Source organism: Canis lupus, chromosome 18, assembly GCF_003254725.2.
Source record: "Canis lupus dingo isolate Sandy chromosome 18, ASM325472v2, whole genome shotgun sequence".
Taxonomy (NCBI): Eukaryota; Metazoa; Chordata; class Mammalia; order Carnivora; family Canidae; genus Canis; species Canis lupus.
The window spans coordinates 35,107,142-35,126,528 of NC_064260.1; the positions used below are offsets into that span (position 1 = coordinate 35,107,142).

Genomic DNA, 19,387 nt, shown 5'->3' on the forward strand with positions numbered 1-19,387 from the left:
TTTATTTTTAATAAATTAATTTTTTTATTGGTGTTCAATTTACCAACATACAGAATAACACCCAGTGGGAGCAGAGCTTTAGACGGGAACCCGTGGAGGCCAGGTAACATGCAACTTGGGAAAAGTACCCAAGGGGTAGGATGCCGTAACATAGAAGTATGAATTTGATTCATTTCCCTGACATGGGGCCAGCCAGCCCGCCTCTAGGGGTGTCCCCTCTTTGGGGGGTTCTTAGTGACTTCAAAACCCGAGTCAACATACTGGAGAGGGGAGCAGGTGGAGGGTGGAAGGGGAGTTTTGGTTTCAGGTTATGAACATAGGGTCACCCACGTTTGGATGATGGTTGCTTTTCTTTTCTTTTTTTAGAATTTACTTATTTAAGGGACACAGAGAGAGAGAGTGGGTGAGCGAGTGAGCGAGCAGGGGAAGGGGCAGAGGGAGAAGCAGGCTTCCCAGTGAGCGGGAAGCCCGCCCCCCCCCGCCCCCCCCCCCATGTGGGGCTCAATCCCAGGACTCCAGGATCATGACCTGAGCCGAAGGCAGATGCTTCACTGACCGAGCCACCCAGGCGCCCTGATGGTTGCTTTTCTATGTCACGATTTACGCAGTGGGCCTGCTCTTGGTTTGGGTGCAGCTACTTCCTGGAGGACTGATACGAATTGTCAGGCCTTCGGGCTTGGGATGAGCAGTGGGAATCGAGGGAGGAGCCTTTGTTGCTTCTCGGTCCCCAGATGTTGGCACACGTGGCAAGGGACTGTCACCCTTTCAAACCATCCTTCTCGGCCTTGTCTGTCTGCCACGTGCCAGGATGCTTGGGAATGGTTCGGCCGGTTCCGAAACAGCACAGAATAAATAGTTGGAGCAGGTAGGTGAGGTGTGGCTTCAGTCAATCTTTTTGGCCGTGTTTCTGGCCAATCCCCAACACATGCTCTTTCTACTACAGCCAAATGGAAGAGTTTCTATTCTGCAAAAACACTGTGGGTCTCACACCTAGGCCTTTGGATACTCGACTCCCTCTGCTTGCCAGCAATTCCTCCCTTCCCCTCGGGTAACTTCTATCCCTCCTTCCGTTCCTGACTGAAGTATCACCTCCTCTGGGAAGCCACCCTAGATTCCTCTGGGTCTGGTTTCCCCTCTTTGTGCTTTGGTAGCACCCTGCTCACTCCTTCCTCATACTATTATCACTCTGTAGGTGCTGATTTACTTCTCTCCCCTGCTAAACTGGAAACTCTGTGAGTGGCCCTGTCTCATTTATCGTCCCATTTATCACAGTGTCTGGCACAGATTAAGTGCTCAGAACTCACTGTCATTACGCCTGCATGAATGAATATTAGGTTGTGCCTAGAATGGTGCCTGGCCCCTGGTATGTGTTCAATAAAGGTTTTTGGAAGGAATTGGTATCTAGTGATTATTTCCCTGGAGAGGTTAGAAAGGTGGTGGAGCTCTTGAAGGAAGACCACCATCCCTCCACCCCGGCCCCTGGAAGCCCCTAGAAGCCCATGTGAACCAGGAGATGCTCTGCCTAGGTCCAGCCCTCTTCTACGGAGGAGTAAAGTTTTGGCCTCCACGGCAGCTTAGCTAGTGCTCTGCTTTCATCATGCCTCTGCTTCTCTCACTTCTCTTGACTTGATAAATAGAATTGAACTTTCTGGTCTGAAAGGTGCTGCCTTATTGATTCAAAAGCTGGCAACAGTGACCCCAGCACAGAAACATTTCCTGGGGATCAAATAACCAGCTCCTCTCAGCCCTCATCAATCTGCAGCCTGGCTACACGTCCACTTACTCTAGGACTTACTACCTGAACCCTAACCCTAAGGCCCCCAGGCCAGGGGATGGCCCAGATAATTTACTATCATCTTGAATTCCCAGGGTTGTAATTTAGAAGGACTTGCTGTTTGAGGCAAAACAAAGCAATACTTTGGTTCACTCAGGGTTCTGAGTGGTGCTCCTTTCCGGGGATTAAATAATAATTCTGGATCAAAAATACTTTTTACACAAATTTTCTGGTCTGCCTTACATAAAAAGCTAGAGATGATCATGAATATTTCTAGTTCATAAGTAAGGAAATAACCTAATAGAAGTTGGGTAGATTGTCCTTTGGCCAGAGATACGATGCTATTCTTTTTTTTTTTTAAGATTTTATTTATTTATTCATGAGAGACCCACAGAGAGAAGCAGAGACATAAACAGAGGGAGAAGCTGGCTCCCTGCAGGGAGCCTCATGTGGGACTCAATCCCAGGATCCTGGAATCATGACCTGAGCTAAAGGCAGATGCTCAACCACTGAGCCACCCAGGTGCCCCTACAATGCTATTCTTAATGATAATAATAAATAAAATAGTCATAAGTTATTTCTTTAGCATTTATTAGTGCCATTTAATACTTCATATAGATAATCTGAATTATCACACCAATATTACGGGTTAATATTACTACTGAAAATTTTGGGGGGTGAAATAGGGAATTAAGAGTACACTGATCATGATGAGCACTGAGTAACGTATATAAGTGTTAAATCACTACATTGTACACCTGAAAGTAATACAACACTGTAGGCTAACAACACTGGAATTTAAAAAAAAATTAATGAAAAAAATTTAAAACCCACGTTCACAGCAAAAGAAAAAACTTATTTTGAGGATAGTTGACACACAGGGTTATGTCTTATTATCATTTTCACCTGACACTTGCGGATATTGAATCTTAGAAAAGTGAAATGACTTGCCCAGGATTACAAAGCAAATCCATGGTAGTGCCCGTAGTCTACCTCCTATCAACTCAGCTTCCCAACCGGTCCTCCTAGTCATTATTCTGTGATGTCCCTGAGGACAGGGACACCATGTTCACCTCGCCCTCCACTGTGTCCTAACCCACAAGCACAGAGCTAGCAGATGGGGAGGTGTAAGTGTCTGGTTCTCCTGCTTCCAAATCTGATGTTCTTTTAAATGTCTGTCCTGGGATCCCTGGGTGGCTCAGTGGTTTAGCACCTGCCTTTGGCCCAGGGCATTCCTGGGGACCTGGGATCAAGTCCCACACCGGGCTCCCTGCATGGAGCCTGCTTCTCCCTCTGCCTGTGTCTCTGCCTCTCTGTGTGTCTCTCATGAATAAATAAGTAAAATCTTAAAAAAAAAAATAAATAAATGTCTGTCCTGCCTCAAAGAAGGCAATGAAGAAGGCAGATCTGTGCCAGGCGTCAGGAGGCCAGTCAGGCCCCTCTCCCATCTATCACCAAGGCTTTTCATCCTCTGAGTCTCAGTGGGCTCAACATCCGAATGGTCACAATCAGAGCCACCATTTATCAAGTACTAACCACACAGTCAGCACGCTGCCAGGTACTCCGTGGGCGAGCACTGATTGGACCCTCTGCCCCACCCTGCAAGGGAGGCATTATTATTTCCGAGAGAGAGGTCAGTTGTGATTCAGAAAGTTGAAGTAATGTGGCTATAGTCATACAGTAACTAAGCGGTAGAGCTGGGATAGAACCCACATTCATGCCAAAAATAGGCTCCATGATGTTACCTCTCTCTTTAAAAACAGCTTTACTGAAACATAAAAAAAAAAACTATATCATATGGCTACTTATTGTTTACGATGCACTGGCTGTTAGTATGGTCACAGGGTTGTGTAGCCATCACCACAATCAGTTTGGGAATATTTTCATTATCCACCCCCCAAAGAAACTCCTTCCACCTTGGTTCCCTACCACCCCAACCCCACCATACACATCAGTTTGGGAATATTTTCATTATCCACCCCCCAAATAAACCCTTCCACCTTGGTTCCCTACCACCCCAACCCCACCATACACATACCCCAGGCGACCACCAATCTACATTCTATCTCTGTAGATCCTGGACATTTCACATAAAGGGAATCGTACAATCCTTTGCGACTGGCTTCATTTATTCTGTCTAATGTTGTCAAGGTTCATCTATGTTGTAGCGTGTTTCAATCCTTCGTTCCTTTTTACTGCTCAGTAATATTCCATCGTATGGTTATACCGCATTGTGCTTACCCGTTCATCAGTTGATGGACACGTGGGTTGTTTCTGATGTTATCTCTCTAACCCACCCCATTTGCCTCCCAGAGATGTCCTGAGGACCAAATAAAAATGAGACAAGAAAGCATTTTCTAACTGTCAAGTAGGAGGCAGCAGTTTTTATTGAGCTGATGGAAACAAATGAGGGCAAGTTGGCTTATGTTTGTTTATTTGTTTCCAACGAAGCACAGAGGATCCTGTGGCGGTAGTTGGAAATATAGTCCTGGCATAAGAGCTGTTTGTGTTCTTATCATTGCTAATGCCTCTTCGGCATGCCATTCTGTGATAATAGTTTCTATCTTGACTTTTATTTTTTGCTGTAAAACAAATGATAGCAAGTGGCTCTTTAAGGGAATAGTTTTTATTTGGAGTGATTCAAAAGTCTGGCATCTAACTTTAATGGAAAACAGATCTATCTTCTGCCACTAAACTAAGGAATTGTTGACTGGAAATAATCTTACTAAACCAATTAAAAAAACTCTTCACGGATCTTTCTCATCAGCAGCTCAGCAATTCATATATCTTTCAGATATCAGAAGGGGCTAATCATGTGTGTGTTACTAAGGAATCCACTGAGTATATTTTGTAAACACACTTAGATGAATCCAAGAAGAAAACCAGGACAGCTAGGAAACTCGCATCCTCTTCTCTTCCTTATCCTGGGGTGAAATGAAACAGAAGTGGGAGATTATGTTCTTTTCCCCATCTTAATTTAGCAAACTAGGAATTGTTTCAACCAAGTCCTACAAAGGTTGCATATGCTGCCCAAGATGTTCCTCGCATATAAAACACACTTTGGGGTTAGGTTTGTCAGCAGCCAATCTGAAGGCAGTAGAAGAAAATATCCACGTAAAATCTTTCCTGTTTTCAGCTAAAGGGGTGCTCCCATTATTTTCATAAGGGCCTCTACACAATTCAACAGATTTATTGAGTGCTGACTGCATCTGGCAAAGGACGCAGAGACAGGCATACAAAGAGGTACCAGCCAGAGCAGGAGAAAAGTGATCATCGGGACAGGAAGGAGGGGCTGCAGTGGGGCAGGGGTTGTGGGGCAGGGGTCTGTACTGGGACAGCAAGTGGAAAGGCCAAGAGGGGCGGGAAACACGAAGAGCTAATAAGTTTGTTTATACATTTACTGTTTGCTAGACCCTGTGCTTAACACTTTGCACATATTTTCTTACCCGGTCACTGCAATTCAATAGTGGTCTGTCCCACAAATGGGTGCCACAGTGGATATCATTATAAACCCCTCTTTTAAGACGGAAACTTACTTAACCCAAGTTATACCCTTAGTAAGTGATGGAGTTCGGGCCAAGTTCCTAACCACCGTGCAAACCACCTCTCAATCAAACAGAAGCCAGTCTATTCAGGATGTTCCATATCAGAAAGTAGATAGAGATTTTTTTTTTCTTAAAGGAAAATGAAGTCAAATTTTCTCACTACAAATTATACAGCCTAGTTCTGAAATCTGAGTGTTGAATATGAGAAGATCAGAGTTTTATATTTTTACCATCTGGGCATTTTGGGGCCGAACATGTTATGGCAGTGGCCCCAGGCGAGGCTGGGAACAGGATGACTTTTATCTGTGATACTTCCACACCCCACCACTCCTCCAACATTCAGGCCCCTTCTGTACCACCTTTCAAGTTACCATCTGGCTGTCTCTTACCTCCACGCTGTCCCATGTCCCAGATCTGATGTTCGTTTCCTTCTATAATGCCAGAAGTAGGCTCTAGAGCTGGGAAAGACTGCGAGACGTTATCTGGTCTCTCTCCCATTTCACGGATGAGGAAAACTGAAGCCCAGAGAAGTAAATCACCCCAACTCACAGAGTTGGATAATAGGTGTCTGATGAACTGCTCCTAGAAGAAGTGTTGGTTTTTGGAGAAACATGAAAGGGGCCCACAGAATTCCCCAGAGTCTGGGATGAAGACCATTGGTGGCTCCTAAGATCATTTAGATGACGTTCAACAGCATTTAACTTCTCTGTCAATCCTTCTGGTTTAGGTCAGGGAGACAAATTCCATTTGGCCCTGTCTTTAACACCTACTGGGCGGCAATCTCTCTTTTTAACAGAAAGAGAACAAAGATGAGGCTCAGGGCCCTTGACTAGCTAGCTAGCTAGCTAGCTAGCTAGCACCTAATAACATTGTTTTGCTTTCATTGTATTTATTATTATGCCTCTGTTTTTGGCAAATGACACTGGCTTTCCATTGACACTCCTGAGGCAGAGTTTTCCCTAAAACATTATCTATTTGTTTTTGAAAAGTAGATCTGAATTGTTAAGCAAATAATATTGCATTCGGTTCACAAGTAAGACAAACATCTTCAGGATGGTAAACAACTGCCTTAAAAGCAAGAGCCATTTGAATGACAAAGAGCAATGATTTGGGGCCCTGTGCGGGACCCTGAGGTAAACACCTCTCAGATCACACTGCCTAGCCCCTTGCTTATTTTGAGAAGGGTCATCTTTGCTTCAGGATTGGGGATAAATTGGTGACTCGCTTAGCATCGTCCACCCTCCGCCCCATGATCCTGTCCACTCCCAGTCTGGCTTCTCCGTGGTGTGCTCATCTCTTCCTCTCCCACCCACCCCCCTCCTCTCTCCACTTCTCCCTCCATTCCTGCAATGGCCTCCAAATTCCCTTCTCTTCTCCCTCTGACACTAAAGATGGCAGATAACTCAGAGGGAATTACTTCACCTTGAAGAATGGTGATTCCCTGTGGCCTCCTTGAACAGGCTCGGGAGAGTGAAGAAATGCAGTGTGCCACAGTGAAGGAATGCTGGTGTGGGGGCTCCTGGCCCTGCCTCCCGGGAGCTTGACGGCCCTTGTACGGCAAGTCACTCTGTCTCTAGGTCTCACTTCCCTTTCTCAGCAGCAGCTATGCCACCAGCTCTGAAATTCTGCGTTCCAACAATCTGCGCCCCCCACCCCCTGCCCCCATCTACCTCACCCCTCTGCTTGCAGGAAGCTGGGCTGAAGAAAGGAGGAAGAAGGAGAAAGGAAGTGGTGAGGACAGCAGGCTTTTCCTAACCTGTGAAGTGAGAGACTTCTGGGTAGCCAGTCAGAGGCCCAAACACTTAGGGTTGTTGTGAGAATTAATCAAGATATTGACTGAAAATGTCTTCCCACAATACTCAGCACATGGTAGGTGCCCAATGTGAAGGCTAGTCTCATTGTCGTGGGATTGCTGAAGAGGTGAGTCAACATCCAGAGACAGTGGAGGCCGCTGGGGGGGCGGGGGGGCAGGAGGCTTCACCTGGGTCATTGGATGGAGGAGTCACACTTCGGCCCAGGCTGGCTTTCCCCAGGGAAAGGCCTGGAAAATGGGCCTATTCCCTTCCATTGGGTCTGACCAGGGACAGAGGGCACAGTCAGAAAAGAAATAACCCCAGGGAGAGAGTAAAGGGAATGGAGGCCCCTGTGCAGAGGGGTGGGGGGGAATGACAAGGAGCCAGTCAAAGGTCAGGAAATCAATATTTTTCTCCTTACAGATCTATAAGTTTAGAGGCTTGTAAAGGTCAACGTTGTCCTTTTAAAGTACCTCCAGGATTTACATCCCGAGTAACACTTGGTTTCCTCCACGGTAAACATGAAGATCCAATTAGTTTTCCCTATAATTCAAAGAGATCCGAGAAAACAGGGACCTTTCCGGTTGGGAGTCAGTTTGGCTATAAAGTTTCTTGCTACACTATTCTGAGGATGAACTTTAATCCATATCTTATCTCCTGTTTGAAAATGAACATCCCTTCTCTTCTTATCATAATGTTTCTGCTTTCTTTTTCACTTTTTCCCCCCCTTTCCTGAGGAGCCTTGGCCATATTCCTTTTTGGCAATTAGAATAAATTCCTCATACTTAGTTATTTGCTGCACTCGGTTACCTAAAGAATTTTTCTTCCCGACTTGACTCCAGAAGGCATTTTAAGGTCCTGTCAAAGCAGAATGTTGCTGGAACCCAAGCTTTCTGGGCCCTGATTCGAAGTCTTTTACAGCAATGTGAAATGGGGATCACTGAATATTTCTCTTTTTTATGGCATCTTTGACTGGGGATGAAATCACCGATGCAGCCGTTCCAGGAACCCTGTTTACAGAGGCTGCTTCTCAGCCTCTGGGTTTCTCCCTTTCCCTCTGGGTCCACTAATCCATCCTGGTCTTTCCCAGGGGACTAAGCGGTGAGGTGGGAGTTGCCAAATATAAACACACCCCAGGCTGGGCTTTCAGTCTCATGCTGGGTGTGGTGCTGGTGTGCAGTCACGAACAGGGCTAGCTCTGGATTCCTGGGGTGAGGGGATACAGAGGGTGAGAACCTCTCTCACAGGTGTGTGTGTGTGTGTGTGTGTGTGAGAGAGAGAGAGAGAGAGAGAGAGAATCACTACCATTGGAGTGTTCTGGGTCCTTCCAAAAGGGAGGACCGAGCTTTGAGTAAGAGGCCTGTGTGTGGAGCTAAGGAGTTGTGGGGCCTGTTTAGAAATCTGGAGAAATCTTACTTTGCTCTCTTGCCTGAAAGAAGAGGAATGAGCTCCGCAGCAACAAGATGATACCTTGTACAAAGCTCATTGGGAATATTTGGCAGGAAATATTGGCCTCCCCAGTGCAACCCCTAGTTGACAGAGGGTCCTGATCCTACTGAGTGATTACCACGACCAGGCCCTGTCAGAGAGACTTGACATGCATTATCTCACTTAATCTCAGAGCCTCCCTAGGAGACAAGTACAGTCATCATCTCCATTCCACCTCTACAGAAGCCAAGGCACAGAGAGGCTGATTGACTTGCTCAAAGCCCAACAGAGTAAGTGGCAGGGCACATTACATGTGACAGCCGGACACGTCCTATTTTTCTCCAGCTTTGGTGAGTGAAGAAGAGGATGAATGGCCATACACCTATCCAAGGTGGAGGAATGTTTTCTCTTTCACTTCCTAAAAGGCTGCCATTTGGGCTTTCCTCTCTGTTGCCCGTCAGTCCAGATAGGAGGTGTATCAAATCAGAATGCATTCTGAAGTTGCAAAGAACAGAAAATGCAGCTCAAACCGACTTTGATAAAGGAGATTTATGAGCTCATGTAACGGCAACTTTCAGACAAGGGTGATCCAGCACCTCAGTGACATTATCATGGACTCAGTTTCTTTCCGTCTTTCTGTTCTGCCTTCTGTTTGCATTCCAGGCTTCGTATGTGAGCAGTTGAGAAGGTGAGAGAGCACTTCTTTCTTCTAGCACTCCAAATCCAAAGTTCACCCTGGTTGGACAACTTAAGTTGCAGCTACTCCTTGAATCAATCACCACTCAAAACCAGGGCAGTGGAATTTGTTGGCCGACCTAAGTCAATCAATGATCACCTCTGGAAATGCGGGCAGTGTCTGCATCCACAAGCTATAGGAAATACACAGGAAGACTGGATACTCAAATAAAAATCTGGGCACAGTCAGGAAGGCGAGAGCAGAGAATGGTTAGTGTGTAAATAATTTATATCCTTGGATTATTTAAAGATAGCCACGGGATGCCTGGGCGGCTCAGCTGGTTAAGCATCTGACTTTTAATTTCAGCTCAGGTCATGATCTCATGGCTATGGGATCGAGCCCTACGCTGAACCCCATGTCGGGCTGGGTGTGGATCCTGCTTAGGCTTCTCTCTCTTCCTCTTCCTCTGCCCCTCCCTTGATATCTCTCTCTCTCTCTGTCTCAAAAAAAAAAAATCATGTCTTTGGTTAAAAATGCTAGAATACCCAATGGCTGAAATGTAGGAGATTATTAGTCACACTTAGAATGAACTGTGAAGGCGGGCCATTCCAGTTGGTGTCGTGGCTCGATGATGGCCCCGGAGATGTGGGCTTTTTCTGCTTTGTCATCTTCATGTTTCAGTAATGGTTACGACGGGCTGCTAAAGCTCCAGGTATTACCTTCTCAGATGTGACCTAAACAAGAAGGAAGCAGGAAGGATGGACACAAAAGGGCTGTCTTCCCAATGCATCTTGTCTTTTACTAATAGGAAAATCTTTCCCCACATGCCCTAACCATCTTTCTCTTTCATCCGACTGGCCTTAACTGGATCATGTGGCCATCTAGCTGCAAAGGAGGCTGAGAAAATAAATACCTGGAGTTTTCAGTTTCTGTGGTGGAAGCTGGTGAGGAAGAAGTGGATTGAGAATGGCCTTAGTAGTCATCCAATGTCTTGTTTGGGTAATTTTGTGCTAACAAAGTAGAGACCACGTCCTAAGATTCTGCTAGTGTCCATTACAGAGGATATTATCAGGATCTGACTGATGGTCTTTTTAGTAAAACTCAGACTCATAGGTAGTTAGTTTTTCATCCATATTACCTTCAAACACAAAATACAATGTAGCATTAGGTATTCAAGTGTTGACGTTGCTGAGAGGTTTATCAGAAGCAAATTTAGGCAGCAGCCTACTTCACATTGTCAACAGTAAAAGAACACCTCACACCTTATTAAAAATTAGATGTCTAAAGTAACCTTATAAAAACTGGAAATTCCAATATGGACTGTTAATTATTCTGAAATTGGTTTTTGCTCTAGATGGCAAAAATATTTCTCTGCTAATTAATTGCCTAATCTTCGCAGCTATAAGCTCAGTCTCAAAGTACGTTACAAATACCCTATCACTCAATAAATTGCAGCTAGTATCAGCAAAATATTTTTGGCTTATTTGAGGACTAGAGCAATGAGGCCAAGAAAGTGACTCAATAGATTAGGGAAACGGTAGAGTGAAAGATGCTGAGAACAATCTGATTACACACACATACATCCATTATGTTTGCAGTTTCAAACCATTCCAACTTTGGACATTTTTTTTTTCCTTCTGACTTCCTTTGAAAAATGACATGAACAGATTTTTCACTGCAGTTGGAAACAGACTCTGTGAGAAGAAAGAGGCCAATATTCGGGGAAACTGTGACAAATGAATCTGCTAGGAGGAAAGAAAAACTTAAAACATCCAGAGAGCTAAAGATCCAGGAGTAATTGCAGTTTGGCTGTGTAGGGCTGATGTAGACTTACATTTAGTACTGACTCACAACCAGCATTTCATGGTGCTTTAGCATTTATGAGGCATTTTTACGTATACTGCCAATTGGCCCAGGCTCTAATAAATCTCCACTAGAGCATATTTGGTATGTACAATTACACAAGGATGTAATAGGTTTTATTTTTGGCACCCCAGCAATTTATTCCCCACCTTCCCTTTTCTGGCAGCTGATTCAGGCCTGGCCCATCATAGTATCCATTCACCTGAACAGTTGGAGGACCAATCAGAGTCTTCCCCTGGGATTTTGATGTATACCAATAAAGTTATCCACCTACCCCATCAGCACCCTCTGTTGCAAAGCTGGAAGAGTAAGACTGGAGCTGCAGAGGGGAGCAATGGAGATGGAAAGAGCTTAGCATCACTTCTGGATCCAGAATCAATCTTTGCCTGAAGCCAGAGCTTTTGGGATGTCCTCCTTAGGCGAACCAAAAAATTCTACTTCTGGCTTAGCTTGTTTGGCTTGAGTGCCTTGCATAAAGAGTCCTGATCCATACCACCATTTACACAAGCTACAGTCCGTCTGCAAATTCAGCTTGAATTGAGCCTCTTTGATGAAGACTCTCCCAGGGACTGCCTCCTGCACATTACTTTTTCCAGGAGCCACACCACTCAACTGACTCCACCAAACAGCTGGCACGGTGTTGAATGCAATCACAATATTCTCTGATTTTTCAAATGTCTTTTCAGCTTTGTTGTAAAGTCTTATGGGAATTGATAATATATTGCCCAATAAATAAACAGAAATGCTTGAAGTTTTTTTTTTTTTTTTTTTTTAGAAATTGTTTGGTTAGAAGCTACACATCTTTGGAGAAGTAATATAAGCAATAGTTGAGTTCCTAGGCTAGCTCACAAAAGCCTATTCTATGAAAATGTGTGTACAATGGCAGAGAATAGAGTTGTCATGCATAAAACTGTGGCTTGAAAAAAATGAGTTTGATTTGAGAAAAGAAGGAGGTAGAAATAGACTTTTCTGGATCATCTGGAGGAGTTTCAGAGTTGTGGTTTTTTGTTTTTTGTTTTTTTTAGTTTTAGTTTTTAACAAAATTACATGTCTATGTGGTCTGAAGAGTCAAATAGTTCAACAAGGCTTATCATAAAATCATAGCAGTTTCCAAACCACTCAGACTCCTCAATTTCTTCTTTAGAGACAACTGCCTTTAAGTATTTTAGTTGTTTATTTGGGTACTTAACACATGTGTCTAAGCCATTTCTTGGTTTTTCTCTTGTAGGCATTATCTACTGATTCTTAAGAATTTGGCTTTCATGATCATTTGCCCACCCTGGTGCACACCACTCATCCTCTCAATGCAATTCTATCTTAATTTTGGTCCAATCAATGTTTCATGGTCACATTATTGTGACTAGGTACATGCAGTTACATCTGAGCCATGCAGTATAAAAGAGTGCCAAGATTATTTTTTAATTTCTACCCCAATTTGATGTTTTCCCAGAAACAAGAATCATCTTGTTTGTTTCCTTAGGTTTTCACGTCATTGTTAATTATTAATTTAGCCTCAAATTATCTCCCAGTTGGCTATATATGTTCTCAAGAAGTTCAAAAAAACAAAACATTGTTTTTCATCAATTCCTCTTTTTGGAGACATCACTCCTGGAGCCTTCTGATCTGCTGCATTCTGGAATGCTTGTTCTCTGTGCCTATAGGACAGCTGCTATCCTACGACCTCCCTCCATCATTATCCTGGGGATCCTTCTGCCTTGCTCTTGAGTTAGATTTCTTGCTTCCTATATTTCAACTTTTTCTTGTTCCACTCCCTCATTTTGGTGGCATATCTTCTCCTCTAGTAGCTTTATTATTATTATTATTATTATTATTATTATTTTTTTTTTTTTGGTAAACATAACCTAAAATTTACCATTTTAACTATTTTGAAGAGTACAATTCAATGACACTATGCATATTCACATTATTGTGGAAGCATCTCCACCATCCATCTCCAGGACTCTTCCCACCTTACCAAAGTGAAATTCTGTACCCATTAAAAACTCTTTGTTCTCACCTCACCACACACCCTGGTAACCAATCTTCTACCTTCTGTCCCCATGCATTTGACTGTTCCAGGTACCTCATATAACTGGAATCATATATTTTTGTCCTTAAGAAAGGGTATATGAAAGGTATATTTTTTGAGAACTTGCATATCTAAAAATATATTTATTTCTCACTTATTGATAATTTGGCTGGATATATAATTCTGTGTTGGATGTACTTTTCATGTTTAATTTTGAAAGTGCTGTTTGCATATGATATGCCAATTAAATCTCAGACACCTGGAGCCAGACTGCCTGGTTTCCATCCCAGCTTTTAACTATTTATTACCTGTGTCATTTGCGCAACTTTGTACTCTGCTACTGTGTATCTCAGATTTCTCACCTATAAAATGGGGATAAGAATAACACCAATTTCATAAGGTTGTTGTGAGGATGATTGTAAAGCACTTACTATAGTACAATAGAGTTAAAGTCTTGTCTAAAATATTAGCTACTATTGCCTTTCAACTTCTAGTGCTATTGTCAAAGCTGTTTTGATTCTTGATCCCTTCTAGGTCACTCATTTTTTTTTTTTTCTTTGGAAGTGGTTAAAATCTATTTGAACTAATATTCTGAAATTTCATAGTGATGTTCCTTTGTATAGATTTATTTTATTTTATTTTATTATTATTTATTTATTCATTCATTCATTCATCCATGAGAGACACACATAGAGAGAGGCAGAGACACAGGCAGAGGGAGAAGCAGGCTCCATGCAGGGAGCCTGATGCGGGACTGATACTGAGACTCCAGGATCACACCCTGGGCCAAAGGCAGCGCCAAACCGCTGAGCCACCAGGGTTGCCCTGTATAGGTTTATTTTAAACCATTTTTCTGAATGCCTAAGAGGCTTTCTTCTTTTTTTTTTTTTAATAAGGAAAGTTTCTTTTGCTAAAATTTATTCATGAGAGACACAGAGATAGAGGCAGAGACATAGGCAGAGGGAGAAGCAGGCTCCCTGTGGGGAGCCTGATGTGGGACTCAATCCCAGGACCCCAGGATCACGACCTGAGCCAAAGGCAGGAACTCAACTACTGAGCCACCCAGGTGTCCCACTCAAGAGGTTTTCAATCAGGAACTAATGGCCTTCAATGTGGGAAAATCCAATTGATTAATCAATTAATTATTTAATGATAGCCTCCCTTCTTTTTTTTTTTTGGTCCTCTCTTCCTGGAATACCTATCATTTCGTTGATCTTTATTTTCACCTATATCTTTTATGCCTTATATTTTCATATATATAATGCTGAAGAGCTCTGCCTGTGTTATTTCCTTTTTAAAAACCAACCAAACCAGACTGTTCTTGTTTCACGGATTCATATCTTCTTTTATCTCTCTGAGAATCCTAATTTTTAAAAAATGTTTTTTTTCTTCTTTTTCATAGTCTGCTTCTTTCTGCTTGCTCCTACCGCATCTTTAACATTAGAATCTTACTTCTAACACCTGGTGATTCTTGGTATCTGCCAAGTAGGCAGAAAAATGCTGATTAGAAGCTCTATATGTGTGGATGGGGTTTGCCAACTATGGGCTTCACCACAAGGCAGTCTTATTGGATCTGATCAGGAGCCCTTCATGTCATAGAAAAGAATCTTGCAATTTCCTCACTGGAGAATGTATGTCAGGCTTCCAGCCTGCTGGGGAAGAGGGCTTGGGCAGTATTTATTTATTTATTTATTTATTTATTTATTTATTTAATTTATTTTTAATTGGAGTTCAATTTGCCAACATATAGCATAACACCCAGTGCTCATCCCGCCAAGTGCCCCCCTCAGTGCCCGTCACCCAGTCATGCCAACCCCCCGCCCACCTCCCCTACCACTACCCCTTGTTCATTTCCCAGAGTTAGGTGTCTCTCATGTTCTGTCATTGGGCAGTATTTAAACTTTCATTGAATTTTCTTGTTTTTAATGCACTTACCCTCTCAAGAGAACAAACCTTCAGTGTTTTGCTGCCATGGGGGGCAGTCACCCAGATGTAATGACTTGGAGAGGAGATCTAATGGATTCTTCAATAGCTTTCAGACTAAAACTCTGTTTTCTGCTGTGTCCCAGTTCTGCTGTTCAAATTGAGATTCTTTTCAGTGTTCACTATCACCTGCTTAGGAGTTTGATTTTGTGGGTCTTCTGTCCATTACCACTCAACTTTTTTTTTTTTTTTAATAACCAGAAAGGAGCAATTGTTCATGTTTTTCTTTTCACTTTACCCACCATGAACATTTTCCCAGGTCAATAAATATTCTCTGAACTATGTTAATAGTTGTCTTGTATTCCTTCATATAAATATACTATAATTTACTTAACCAACTCTCTACTGCTGGACAACTTGGGGTTATTTTCAAATTTTTTATATCGTAAGCAAGAAAGTGTTGGACATTTTTGTTGCAAAAATTCTGTTTGTATCTTTAATTATTTCCTCAAATTCAGTTACTGCTCCTTCTGGCAGTACCACTTTTGATAGGTCATTAATTCCATTGGGATGCTTTGTGAAACAAATTTTCTGCAAACAAATGTGTTTGGGATTGGTGACATTTTGTGTGGGTCCGTAGTTTAAAACACTCCACAGGGATCCCTGGGTGGCGCAGCGGTTTGGCGCCTGCCTTTGGCCCAGGGCGCGATCCTGGAGACCCGGGATCCAATCCCACATCGGGCTCCCGGTGCATGGAGCCTGCTTCTCCCTCTGCCTGTGTCTTTGCCTCTTTCTCTCTCTCTCTCTGTGACTATCATAAATAAATAAATTAAAAAAAAAACACTCCACAGATGATTTTGTTGTACAGTGCAATTTGGAAACCACCATGATCACAGACTCAGCTTCCATTTTCCCCAGGAAAGCCACGCTGATTGAGGCTGGAGTGAAGCAATAGAAGAAAACCCAGCAGGTGTCTTAGTCCATTTGGGCTTGCTATAGACTCAGTGGCTTATAAACAACAGAGATTTCTAACAGTTCTGGAGACTAAGATATCTGGGCACTGACAGATTGGGTGTCTGGGGAGAGCCCATTTCTGGGTTCAGACAGCCATCCACTAGCTGTGTCTTACATGGCAGGAGGGTAAAGAAGCTTTCCCAAGCCTCTTATGGAGTCACTAATCCCTGTAGGTTCTGCTTCATGACCTAATGATCTCCCAAAGGCCCCACCTCCAAATACCATTACACTGGGGATGAGGTCTCAACATGAATTTTGGGGGATGCAAACATTCAGGTCAGTTAGCAGCAGGGCAGGTATAGGTTTGGCCCAGAATGACAAATTGCTCAACGTTAGTAGCAGGCACTCAGCAAAATCCACCTACTTTTTTTTTTTTTTAAATCATTGGTATGTGCTCAGAGCCCTATACAGTAGGAAGTAATGCTTTAAGCATAATTTTCTTAAAAAAAATTCATGAAATAAGGCACAGTTTGTTTGGAAGCCAAATTTTGTAGCCTACACTTAGAAAAAAGAAGAAGAAGAAGAAGAAGAAATAGAAGAAGAAGAAGAAGAAGAAGAAGAAGAAGAAGAAGAAGAAGAAGAAGAAGAAGAATGTTTAATACTGTTGAGAGTTTTGAGGGAGTGCTCCAGATGGAAAAACAAGTACCATTTCAGCAGTGTCAAATAAAGGGCCAAATCTAGTAATTTTCAAACCATACCGAGCAGAAACCTCACAAGGCAAGCTTGTGAAAATGCAGATTTCTGGGCCTCATCATTCTTAATCTAGTTTATCAGCTAGAGTGTAGGCCCTAAATCCTGAATCTACACCAAGGATCCCTGGATATCTGATGTAGGTGGTCCTTGGACCACGATTTGAGAAACTGGCTTTAAACAATGTTTTGCCAGAAATTACTAGAGCTGCTTGAATCTGGAAACATCCGTAGAATTCCCTCTGTTAGCCATCCCAGGGTCTTGGGGTTGGGGCTGAGAACACTTTTCCCCATCAAACAGGGCTCCAAGCCCAGAAGACAGCGCGGGGCTGGCCCAGTTTGGAATGGTTTCCATGAAGTCGAGCGTGCAGGCAAACATTTGGGATGGGGAGGCCCTCTCCCCGGCTGGTCTGGGCCGCTGTTTGCTGAAAATTCACACAAGGCTGTCAGAATGGAAGCTATAGAGCCTCATAAAAGGGTTTTTTAAAAACGGCAATTAGAGAAAAGGAAAAGAAAAACAAGTGGGCTTGCTCTTTGGCACAAGGAAGCAGTGGCCGCTCAAAATTTGGAACCTTGGTTTTTTTTGGGGGGTGGGGTGGGGCCCCTGTTCTCTGCTCCTTAAATCTATGCAACTTAATGCTCCTCTTTCCTCCAGGCCCACGGTCTCTACTTTGAAAGCCCTGGAGTCCGACTAAAGCACCGCAGCCCAAACCTCCGACCGCAGGGGCAGCCAACGCCCCCACCCCCCAGGCTGGGCCGGGAGCGGGTTCAGGGCGCGGGCGCAGGTTGCAGGCGCGCTCGAGAGGGGGCGCGGTCTCCGCCGCCGGGTCCGCCCTGCGGGGCAGAGGTCGCGGGGGGCGAGGCTCCCGGGCCCGCTGCTGCCCCGGGTCCGGAGACGCGCGCGCCCCCCGCCGCCGACGGTAAGCCCCCGGGACCCCGCGACCCCCGCGACCCGCGCAGGTCCTGGAAGCTCTGGAGCCCCGGCCGCTGGCGCGCGGACACACTCCGGGGGTCGGGGAGGGGCGCAGAGGCGCGGGGTGTGTCCCCAGCCGCACTCTGTGCCCTTGCACCCGCCGCTCCCCTTGACGGGTACACCTGCGTGCCCGGCCGGGACCCCGCCCAGCTCGAGATCCCTTCCAGAAATCGCCCCGGAGAGGGGAGCTTTGGGCCAAGCGAGGCCTGTTGGGTCCAGAACGCGCGCCTCCCGTTAGAAGAGCCCCGGGGTGCCCCCGGGGTGCCCCCCTCCCCCCGAGGATCCCCAAGAAGCTCCCTCCGCAGAGACCGAGAAGGGCGTGCGCGGACCCTGCAGGAGCCACCCCGTCGCTGCACCAGGGTTTGCGGAGAGCTCTGCACTTTTCAGCTCTACTTGTAGCTCGGAGAGGGTGTAGGTGGTGGTGACGTTGGAAATGAGATACGAGCCGCAGTTAAAAACACATCTATTGACATCGAAGACCAGAAAATTGCCCCGTTGTGCACAATGTATTCTTTTCTTCCCAGTTTTAACAACAATAACAACAAAAAAGGAATATTGGAAAACAACCGCCACCTCTTCCTATACTCCCACGGCCTTAATCCATGTGCACACGTGTTGTTGTTGTTGTTGTTGTTGTTAACATAGTTGCAATTAGAGGTACATGGCATTCTGATTTCAAATTCTGGGGCAAGGGAGGTAAATTACATCCGGACAGAACGGATGTCTTCATTAGTTTTAGGAGAAAGATCTTCCAGTGCATGAGCTGGAAGTTAAAGATTGTATCATGCTTTCAACCTATATTACAAAAGTTTAAAGGATAAAGGACATGAAAGGCTCTTTAAAAAGATCCTTTTGAGACATATAAATGTACATATATATTCGCATACATTCTTTTTGCATCTTCGTTTCAAAGCCAAGGACAAATTTCTTTCCAACATAGCACTTTGATCTTTATGCTCTTAAGGAAATAACTTTACCATGTACTAGGATTTTGAGAGCACCGGTTTTCCATCAGATATTTTTCAAACCCCTAATCACCATTTAATCAGAGGCCTCAGGGTCTTGCACCTCTGTTCTTTCTGGAATGCTTTTCCCTTGCCTTTGCTTTGCTAGCTCCTCCTTATTTAGATCTTAGCTCATATTCATTTCTCAGCCCACCCTCATACAATGATATTTTATTTTCTTCCAAGCACGCACCACGATCTGAAATTATTAATTTGGTAATTGCTGCACCCCCAGCCCCCACCGCAACAACAATGTAGGAGACGTTGCTGTCTTACGTGCTGTTATATTCTAGAACCGTACCCCCCACTCTCAGTATCTGCCGGGACTGGGATTTAATAAATGAATTTACTAAAAAAACAATCTTTGCAACATAGGATAGCCTTGAGAGCACTTGCCGATTGTGACCGTGGAGGAAACATCTTTAGTCTCCTGTCCCCTACTCCCTTGCTTTTATCCCTTGGTGGCTTGGGTGCAGCTGCTCTCAGATCTGCTGGCCCCACTTAGGGCCCCACCCACGGTGACCCAGGCCAGCCCCAGGAAGTAGGCCCTGGAGGCAGCTGGGGCCTCAGGCAGTTTTTTTGGGGCCTGATTTTGGACTAGAAAGTGGCCGGGATTCTCCCCCAGAGGCCTGGGACTGCTGGCCGTGCAAACCCCCTGACCCTTTAGCACTTCTCA

The 19,387-nt window shown here is 44.4% G+C and overlaps 1 protein-coding gene across 2 annotated transcripts in view; it reads left to right on the forward strand.

Moving 5' to 3' along the window:
* The first annotated feature begins 17,591 nt into the window (after positions 1-17,591).
* Positions 17,592-19,387, forward strand: part of LOC112663426 (uncharacterized) — a 172,082-nt gene continuing 170,286 nt past the window's right edge. Inside the window, exon 1 of one of the 2 annotated variants that reach the window (XM_025452377.2) lies at positions 17,592-17,654. The gene's annotated coding sequence lies outside the window, so the exon portion shown is untranslated. The remainder of the gene's footprint in view (positions 17,655-19,387) is intronic. The other variant, XM_025452375.3, reaches the window with a different exon arrangement.